General features: G+C 49.6%; 1 pseudogene; it reads right to left on the bottom strand.

Moving 5' to 3' along the window:
- Positions 1–112, bottom strand: LOC118345722 (annotated as a pseudogene; the record flags this gene model as incomplete).
- Positions 113–262: the final 150 nt, after the last annotated feature.

The raw sequence follows: 262 nt of genomic DNA, 5'->3' as shown, positions 1-262 counted from the left end.
AACACGAGGACTTCCCAGGAGGTCACCCATCCTAGTACTACTCTCGCCCAAGCACGCTTAACTGCGGAGTTCTGATGGGATCCGGTGCATTAGTGCTGGTATGATCGCACCCTTCAAACTAATTACTTAAAATTCATATAATCCTTGAGCGACATACTAGCGTCCTTCCGATCCCAATCCAAACGGAGATCTGATCCAAACCCATGGCTACGCGATGGGCAAGGCGAGATTTTCCCAAAAATCCACTCCCGAGTGCTCCTTC

Source organism: Juglans regia, unplaced genomic scaffold, assembly GCF_001411555.2.
Source record: "Juglans regia cultivar Chandler unplaced genomic scaffold, Walnut 2.0 Scaffold_3892, whole genome shotgun sequence".
NCBI classification, from domain to species: Eukaryota; Viridiplantae; Streptophyta; class Magnoliopsida; order Fagales; family Juglandaceae; genus Juglans; species Juglans regia.
The sequence above is the reverse complement of the archived record's forward strand: the minus strand, read 5'-3'. Positions and strand labels throughout refer to the sequence as shown.